This window comes from Mytilus trossulus, chromosome 6, assembly GCF_036588685.1.
Source record: "Mytilus trossulus isolate FHL-02 chromosome 6, PNRI_Mtr1.1.1.hap1, whole genome shotgun sequence".
Classification (NCBI taxonomy): domain Eukaryota; kingdom Metazoa; phylum Mollusca; class Bivalvia; order Mytilida; family Mytilidae; genus Mytilus; species Mytilus trossulus.
The window spans coordinates 51,781,375-51,790,855 of record NC_086378.1 but is presented as its reverse complement, the minus strand read 5'-3'; positions in this window follow the sequence as shown (position 1 = coordinate 51,790,855).

Below are 9,481 nucleotides of genomic sequence, written 5' to 3'. Positions count from 1 at the left end.
TGATAAATGCATTATTTGTTGCCATCAAGTTCGCACACAGGTAATGGGAAATATCTGAGGTTAGTTGACATTGCATTTTTATTAGAAAAATGCATATATACTAGAAAACATAATGTATCAATATACTATATATACATGGTATAACTATGAAAAAAAATCAAATTACGTGGCTTCCAATAAACGTGGTACTATATATGTCTTGACCACAAAACGGGAAACAATGAACAAATTATCGTTTCCATGCATGTCCCCCCCACACTGTAATACCATGTGGTTAACAAAAAACAAATTAAATGTTTCTTTCAACCATTTTTACACTCGTGTCCGTAAAGTCTGAAATATTTTCTCCATCTGTTTATGCATTTGCTTATTCTCTATGAAACTGATTTGACCTGCCGAGTGTTGGTATAAAGTATTTTATTATTCTGTTGATTAAAAATCGTATCTAGAATAAATAAAAAACATTTATCGAGTATGAAATGCTAAAAAAAGACTACACGAAGCAAGCTTCTTCGAATATCCTTAGTGACAAATTTGTTTTCGTGTATACAATTTCAATATTACCGGTTTTATCTAGACTAAAATACTCTTGTCTCCCTTTGTTTACTTTATTTATATATTTGCATAACAAATAAAAGTGTACAGTCATCACATTTGTTTTTTAGTACAAAAATAAAGCGGTGATATGTTATCCTTTGGCAATTGACAATCCATGTTCGTCACCAGTCTGTTTTAAGTTGTATAGCAATTCATTCAAGTGTTTCCACCTCTGTTAACATATAACCCATATAAAAGTACCACTAGAAAAGCTACTACATGTCGTTGGAGTGTACTTTAGTTAATTTATAGTTTAGCCTACGTTTCATTTATTTGGATAAGGTTGTCCGAAAATTGTTTGTAAACTTCTTCGTGACGTCGAAAGTCAGTTATTTGTTTTTATTGTAAATATACTCTATAAATATATCAAGACACGATCCTTTTGTGTTTTGTTTACTGTTGTTTGTCTTCTAGTCTTTTCATCTTTATCATGTCGTTAGTTCAACCTATGAGTTTGAATTCCCCTTTGGTATCTATCGCCTCTGTTTTACATGATAATACATTTGCATACTAGTAATATATACTTATGGAATGTATACTCTTGTATACTCTGTCATCTGTTTGAATAAGTAGTAACTCATTTACGACACTTTTATATTACATGAAAATTTTCATATACCGCCGTATACCTTGCATTATATTATCTAAAGGTTAGAATAGCGATATATCTTTCACAAACTTATCATTATGTCAACAGTACAAACGTAGTGAATTGTAATGCATTGGCTTGTCAATCGAATGTGTACTAGGCCAAACATATAAACTACAAGGAACAAACAGGAAGTTCGTTCGGTACTCGTCAGACTATTAAAGTCAATACATGTACCACAGAAGTAAATTGGTGAACTCAGAAACAGCGGCTACGTCTTCTTTACTACGTTACGTTGACTTAAGCGAAGCAACGTCACCACTGTTTCGAAGTTTTGTAAATTGGTTGCAATCGAAACCTATTTGTAGGCGTACCAATAATGACCAAGTAGTATTTGTGTCGATACTAAATAAGTAAGTGTTTAAACACATAAAAAACGAGAAACGAAAAACAATTATGAACCACACCAAAAAATGACACCTACTAAACATACTGACTACTACATAAGAATTATCTCTATCATATACAATCATGAATCAGATACCAATATTGCAAATTCTTATTTTGGAAAGAACATGACAATTAACGTTAAAATAGTTTATGCATTTCATACAAGCAGAAATATATAATTGCTCTTCAACTTGCTTATAATCTTATGACCTATATGTACTGATTGTTTTTGTACATCGACATGTCTTTTTTTATTACAATTTAAGATAGATTTTATATATTGTTTGAGCCAAAAAGATTTTTTACACACTTAAAAACAAGTATCGTAGCAAAATATGATTTTTTGGTAAAGCCGTATTACATAATCTATAATATTCACTCTGATAAACTAGATCTCGACAAGGGACTATTTTGGAAGATTTTGCAGTTACTGTATAAGAGTATGGTTTTTACGATTGAACTGAACAAGCGTATTTTGGTCTTAAGTGTGATGTTTCTTGCTCTCCAAACTGACCTATCATGTTAAGTACAGTTCTAGCTTTGTAAATTCTGATCTTTGCATCTTTATCTTAGCCGCCAAGATTATCCACTTCGCTTCCAATGTACGTAAAGAATTCCACTTTTTCTAATATGACATAATAATAATAATGTGATTGAACTATGGTATTAAGTGAATCAACGATCAAATATATTTCAAGGAGAGTATAGCAACATGTGAATTCGGAAATAAATATACACGATTGATATTTTGGGACATCTAGCTGAGAGAAGTAGTTACTAGTAAATGCGTAGTCATTCTACTAGAAGGAACGCATGACCTTATAAATGGCATCTACTCTAGAAAAATCTTTTCGATAACACAATAATATCTTACGATTTGACTTTTTCAAATTTATAATGCTTATTTGATCAATAATAATTCCTATGATATAAATATATTTTACAATCAAGTACATCTATTATGCATTTCAAATGAATGAAGACACACTGTGACAGAAGTAAGAATATGAAACAATAATCTTGTTAGAATCCAAAGTGATATCAAAATTCAATGAAAATATATATATATAAATGAGTATAATAGGCAGATGTTGCTGTCTTATTTATATCAATGGCGTCGTCCTAAAGAGACTGGATGTGGTTTACAAAATTGAAAATAAAGGACTACTAAGAATAGACAAAAATATGCCAAAAAAATAGTTTAAAAGTCAAATCACAAAAATACTGAACTCAGTGGAATTTCAAAAATTTGAAAGTCCCTAATCAAATGACAAAATCAAAAGATCAAACAATAGGATAACAACTGTTTTAAACCTGGCCTATTTACAGGCATTTTCTTATGTAGTAACAGTGGATTAAACCTACTTTTATAGATAGCTTTACCTCTCACTTTTATGACTGACGCATAAAATTTGATAACCCCTCCTATACAGGCAACAACGAAGATACACACATAGTCAAAGTTTATAAAAGAGGATGGGAAATAATAATTAAATTCATAAAACTGGTGTTTTTGTTCGGTTTGGTATTTAATGATATAATACCATGAAACAAGTCTCTTGTGAAATGATACACGGACATATCGAATTGGTCAAAAAAATTTCTCACTATGACAGTGGCACAAATTTCGTTATATTGACAACGATGTATGAACAAAACAAACAGACTTAATAGGTAAAATGTCAATAATAGGGGTATAGCAGTCAACATTTCGTTGTTATCTTAATCACCTTAAAACAAACAAATAAATTAACAACCATTAAGCATGGTAAAATAACACATTGACGAGATGTATAATAAGTACAGAGCCACATCACATGTAAGAAAGAAGCATAAAATGCTTATAAACCAGGCATATTAGCACAAATGGAGACATGCATACAAAAATTATCATAGCACAATACTAGAAACACAATGATTGGATGCCTACGTACATATAAGAAAGAAACACAAAAAGACATTTAGACAAAGCATATTATCGAAATTAAACATGTTTTAACGACATGAATACAAAAATTATCATAAGTATAACAACACAAGAATAGACAATAATGGAAAAGGGGATGCCTTTTCTAGAAGTTGGTATAAAAGACTAAATACAAATGTATACAAAAATGAATACCAACACCGTCGTACATATTCCCTCTTGGACATCCTTCCATTGTTTTCTATATTTGTATTCATCATTTTTTATGTCACGTTGAAGGTTTAGTATGCTTTCAAAATGATATTCATGCTCATGCACACACATTAACTCAAATACAACCTACATGAATCACTAAGAAATAACGGACCGGGACTTTTTTTTTATGTTAGCATGGTAGTAAATATACAAACAAGAAAAGTAAGCCCACAACCTAGCTGTAATGTTTGTTAACTTGACCAGTCTGACAGGGATGGAATGAACTTCCTTGTTACAAGTCCTCTAATGTTATCTGCTACAGGTGGTTAATCAATATTTGTTCGAATTCGGTGGGGAATTCATTATCTATGTTAAGAACATGAGATAATTTTATCTGTGTAAATAAACAGTGTATGCAATGGTTTAATGAATAACGTTATGATTCCTTTCATATGTATTAAATGGAAAATGTGTTTGAAAATAATAAAATTTGGCAGACAACTTGAACATCTTGACTTGAATAATCATCAGGACGAACCACAACCAAAAGAAACAAACTTTATTTTGTCGTTTATTTGATCAAAATATTTTGCCAGAAGAATTCGGACATGTTAAATATAACGTTTTTCACATGATATACATTATATTATTATCATTAAACACTTTAACAGTATGGATTTAGATATTTAAAATTTGTCTACACAATAACTTAATTCTGTCTCGATAGTACGGTTATGTTAGCTACATTGCGACAGTAGAATTCTAACTGCAGAGATTAATAAAAAAAAAACACTATCTGTCACGCCTATTGTACATTATTATTAGTGTTGTCAACGATTAACCGGTTAACCGGTCGAACGACCGTATACCGAATACCAAAAACGCTAACCGGTTAACCGGACTTTTTTTCAATTTCGATAGATTTAAATCAATTTGAAAAAAAATAATTAAAAGTTATGTTTTATTTAAATTTCTTAGTCGTGGTAATTAATTTGACAGATCAATTGTCTAGTATATCGATTGCTATTGTTAATCCTAAAAACATAAAATTAATTAGAACATGTCTATCAGCTCGGGGCAGGATCTTAAAGAAACATAATTAGTATATGTTTTTTTAACAGTAACTCTAAATCAGTAATGCGATTAAATTTTACGATTTACTTCATTATTTCGTTTCGGATCTAATATTATGTAAATCTACATCGAAATGTACAACCTTCATCGGGCAAGGCTTAGTCTTACTTGTAACGAAATGCTAATTCAAAAATTGTGAAGTGCAAACCAATGTGAATGTAAGCAATGTATACGTGATAGTACGAGTAACATGCAAACAAAGGAAAGAAACAGGCCGTACGGTGACTTATAGTTGTTAATTTCTGTGTCATTTTGATCTCTTGTGAAGAATTGTCTCTTTGGCAATCATACCACATCTTCTTTTTTATAATTAATCATTCAAATTGAAACACTCCACACTATTTTCGGAGAAATCAATTGAACAGGAAAGAATTATCGAGATCAAGATTTTTTTTGGATTTTTTAATCTGAAATTGGTATAAACTCTATTGATACGGTGAAGTTGATTATTCAAAGTCAAACTTCGTCAGGAATCCTCACAGACAAGCCTTATATGGCCAAAGGACAAACTTCAATTCTAAAAGCGTAAATTTATGACTTGGATGAAAGGTTGTCAAATTGACACTCATACAACATCCTATATTTATCTGTAGGGTACTATTGATAAGGCTTTCAAACACAAACTAAAACTACCGGTTAACCAGTTAATCGGTCGAACGATTATCCGATTAACCGGTTAGGCAAAAGTGTACGATTTGACAACACTAATTATTATATAATCAATAAAGTTCAGAGGTTGATAAATTGTTTTGGTTTTGGATTATTAGACGACTTGTTATAATAATTATGTTTATCCTTTTTTGTGTGGTAATTATTGCGAACCAAAGATTCGCCATATTATCATTAGAAGCACGAACACGTTGTTGTATTGTTTTCTGCATTTAATTACAGCTAATAACTATCGTGTTCCCTATAATTTTAATGACAATACTGTGTAAAATCTTTATTAAAGTAATTAATTGCCATTAATGCATGCATGAGTGTACCCTGCCTGCTGCAGGGTTATTACTCTGAGCTTGCTCACAGTGACTACACGATCGTTATTCGATACGCCGGTATTTCTATATTGTATGGTTTGTACTTGTGTTTTCTGCTATCTCCTTTGTCGTTGTGTTTTAAGTGTACCTTGTCGACCCCTGATAAAACATAACTGTCTTCTTGACTACGTCCGATCGTGACGGACTGAAAAAATAATATATTGTTATTGTGTATGATAATAGCAAAACAAAACTGTACACTCATCATAATTGTTTTAAAGTACAAAAATAAAGAGATGATATGTTATCATTTGGTAAATGACAATCCATCTTCGTCAACAGAGTTTTTTTTATGTTGTAAAGCAATTCATTCAAGTGTGTCTAACGCTGTTAACATATAAAAGAACCACTAGAAAAGCTACTACATTTCGTTGAAGTGTACTTTAGGAAATATTTAGTGTCTAACTTCGTTCGATTTATTTTGATTAGGTCGTCCTAAAATTGTTTGTAATAAAATTAATTTTCTTGCACCAGATGCGCATTTCGACAATACATGTCTCTTCAGTGATGCTCGTGGCCAAAATATTTAAAATCCAAAGCTTATATAAAAGATGAAGAGCTATAATCCAAAAGGTCGTGAAAGGAATCAGAGCTTTGCATGAGGGAGATACATTCCTTAATTTATAATAATTTCTAATATTTTGTATCAGCAAATTTTAATAACACAAAAAATCCGTATTTTCATGCCAGTACCGAAGTACTGGCTACTGGGCTGGTGATACCCTCGGGGACTAATAGTCCACCAGCAGAGGCATCGACCCAGTGGTAGTAATAAAATTAACGGTACCAATTTTCTTGCACCAGATGCACATTTCGACAATACATGTCTCTTCAGTGATGCTCGTGGTCAAAATATTTAAAATACAAAGCTTATATAAAAGATGAAGAGCTATAATCCAAAAGGTCCAAAAAGTATAGCCAAATCCGTGAAAGGAATCAGAGCTTTGCATGAGGGAGATACATTCCTTAATTTATAATAATTTTGTAAACTTCTTTGTGACATCGAAAGTCAGTCATTTGTTTTTATTGTAAATTTGTTCTATAAATATATCAAGAAACGCTCCTTTTATTTTGTGATTTGTATACTGTTCTTTGTATTCTAGTCTTTCCATCTTGATCATGTGGTCAGTTCAACTAATGAGTTTGAATTCCCTTTTGGTATCTTTCTTTTGCCTCTATTTAACATGATTATTCATTTCAATACTAGTTGTATATATACTTATGGTATGTATATTCTGGCATACTCTGTCATCTGTTAAAATTAAGTAATAATTCATTTACAAAGACAACGACGCCGTCCTTATATTACATGAACAAAAAGATCATATACGACCGTATACCTTGCATTATCTAAATGATTACTTTAAAAATATTTTATTTAAAGAAATAATGTTCCTTGACATATATATTAATACAGTGATACATAAATACTAAGGGATTCGGAAACTATATGATTAAAAAAGCGATATCTCGCCAACAAACGTATCATTATGTCAACAGAACAAAATTAGTGAATTGTAATTTATTGGCTTGTCTATCGGAAGGCGTACTAGGCTAAACATATAAGAAATTACTAGGTGTAATCAGGAAGTTCGTTCGGTACTCGTCAAAATATTAGAGTCAATATCACAGACGTAAATTGTCGAACTCCGAAACAGCGGTTACGTCCTCTTTACTACGTTACGTGGACTTTAGCGAAGCAAGGGCACCAATATTTCGGTAAATTGATTTGAAGGCGAACCGAGAATTGCCGAGTAGTATTTTTGTTTATATAAACAACAAACACTACTAAGACATAAGAAGATATGGTATGGGTGCCAATAAGACAACTCTCCATCTAAGTCAAAATTTGTAAAAGTAAACCATCATAAATTAAGGAACGGTCTTCAACACAGAGTTTTTGGCTTACACCGAACATCAAGCTATAAAGGGCCATAAAATGACTAGTGTAAAATTATTCAAACTGGAAAACCAATGGTCTTGTGTATATAAAAACAAGAAACGAAAAACACTTATGAAATACATCAACAAACGACATACTGACTACTGTATGAATTAATCCTATCATATACAATCAGGTATCAGGTATGACAATATTACAAATTCTTATTTGATAAAGAACATAAACATTACTTAGCTTTTAAATTTTACTTTCTGCATTTCATACAAGCAGATATGAATATAGTTGCTCTTCAACTTGCTTACAAGCTAATGACTTATTTGTACTAATAGTTATTGTACATCGACACATAATATAAAAAGAAGATGTGGTATAATTAGCAATGAGACAACTGTCCACAAGAGACCAAAATGACACAGACATTAACAACTAAAGGTCACCGTACGGACTTCAACAATGAACAAAGCCCATACCGCATAGTCAGCTATAAAAGGCCTCGATAAGACAATGTAAAACAATTCAAACGAGAAAACTAACGGACTTATTTATATACAAAAATGAACGAAAAACAAATATGTAACACATAAACAACCGACAACCACTGACTTGGGACAGGCACATACATGAATAATGTGGCGGAGTTGAACACGTTAGCGGGATTACAACCCTCCTAACCGGGGACAATGGTATAACAGTACAACATAAGAATGAACTATAAAAATCAGTTAAAAAAGCTTAACTCATCAGATTGACAAAAATAAGTGGACGTGGCCGGGTACTTGTACATCCCGACACAAAAAGACACAATGAACAGATCAGAGAGTACTCGCAATTATCTGACAGCTAGTTCAAAGCCACTAACAACTGATAAAAAAATCATTCATCTAAGACTAAACTATCAATCCATACACATCCAACATCCAATGGATTTATTGTAAAGACGTCATAAACAGCCAGAGAAAAACATGACCTTGTGCAATGCCAAGTTTAAAAATGTGAAATTATTAAACTGTGACTGTATCAAATGTTTTCATTCATTGTTTTTCATCGGTCTAAATCCGTCCCTGGGAAATATAAATTCTACCAGCCACGATATTTATTTTGATATACATCCACCCGGAATTGTGAAAGGACTGGGTACGATCAAAATCCTATAGTTTGCCCCGGAAACTATAAAAATAATAAGATGATGTCGTAAAACGGCCATTTTGCACATATTTTTTTTAGATATAATCTATTATACAGAAAAAGATATTATACGAACTTAAAAACACACCTCGTAGCAAGATATTATTTTTGGTAAAGCCTTGGTACATATCTATTATACATTTGATAAACCAGATCTTGAAATGAGATTTTGCTGTTTTAACAAAATGCAAGAAATTTAAAGCCCAAATACCAAAAAGGCAATATCTGATTGAAAAACTTTTAATAAACTGACTTCTTTAACATAAAATATGGACTGGATTTTTTTACAATACAATGCACGTGTATTGGATACTACTAGCATTAAGTCATCCTTATTATTTAAGTCGTAAATGGAAGTGGCCGGATTTGCTTTCAATCTAAAATAATCAAATGTTAGTTGTGTTTGATGATACTACATAACATATATCAATGTTAAGAGTGAACACGAATGTGGCTGCTTTCAT